The following is a 1,298-nucleotide window of genomic DNA, read 5'->3' as shown; positions in this document are numbered from 1 at the left end:
TGACTTCCTGCCCTTTGGGCAGGGGGCTGGACTCGATGATCTCCCGAGGTCCCATCCAGCCCTAATGTCTATGAAATCTGTGAAATCTATGAAATAAATCTAGTGCATCCATTGTCAGGTACTAGGGAAATACACATTAGCCTGTCTTAAAACACATTAATTAAACAGCACAGTTTTTAAGTGATGCTTAATGTACAGTAGGTATTTCAATATGCATTAACTAAGTAGCACTGTTTTTTTTTTCAGTTGTGCTTTAATATACATTAAAATAGGCTAATATGCATTAAACTACATGTGTAGATGTGCCCACAGATTAGGTTCAAGTTATTTGGTATTCTTTATAGGTTCAGTCAATGCTTTCTTCAGAGATAATGATTAAGGGCCTTGAGGACAAACCTTATGAGAAAAGACTAAGGGATCTGGGACTGTTCAGCCTCGGGGAAAGAAGACTGAGTGGGGGCTTGGTGGCCAGATATAAGTATGTGAATATCAGGAGCTGGGAGAAAAACTGTAACTAGGGTGCCCCAGGGGAGGACAAGGAGCCGTGGGCATAAACTGTTAGAAGATGGTTTCAGGTTGGTTATAAGGAAGAACTTATTTACAGTAGGGGTGACGAGAATCTGGAATAGACTTCCCAAGGAGGTGGTGCAGTCCACAACCTTGGAAGTCTTCAAGAGGAGACTGGACAGACACCTTGCTGGGATCAAGGGAACAATCCTCAATGCACAAGCTCAGTCTATTCCGTCTCAGAGGAAAGATAGCAAAAGGGCACAACAGCTCCCTTGGCTCCATAGGGAATTAGCAGACCTCCTACAGCTAAAAAGAAAGGCCTACAAAGGATGGAGGATGGGATCCACCTCCAAGAAGTAATATTCCGCATTGGTCCGGTCCTGCAGGGAGCGAACCAGGAAAGCCAAGGCTGTGACAGAACTCCAACTAGCTATAAGTATCAAGGACAATAAAAAGTCTTTTTTCACATACGCGAGGAGAAAGAGGAAAAGCAAGGGCAACGTTGGACCTCTGCTAAACCAGATGGGACAACTGACGACCGTTGCCAGGAAAAAGCCAACCTATTAAATGGGTACTTTGCATAGGTCTTTCATCAGTCCCACGGGACACCCCTACCCATTACAGAACAGGAGAGGTGACCTCGTGAAGGAACACCTTGAGAGGTTAGACACCTTCAGGTCAGCCAGCCCTGACAATCTACACCCCAGGGTAATCAAGGAGCTGGCAAGCATCATAGCCCAGCCCCGGCACTGATCTTCGAGAACTCCTGGTGCTCTGGTAAAGTGCCC

The sequence above is a fragment of the Crocodylus porosus genome, unplaced genomic scaffold, assembly GCF_001723895.1.
Source record: "Crocodylus porosus isolate Cpor-Errol unplaced genomic scaffold, CroPor_comp1, whole genome shotgun sequence".
Taxonomy (NCBI): domain Eukaryota; kingdom Metazoa; phylum Chordata; order Crocodylia; family Crocodylidae; genus Crocodylus; species Crocodylus porosus.
Note: the sequence above shows the minus strand (reverse complement) of the source record.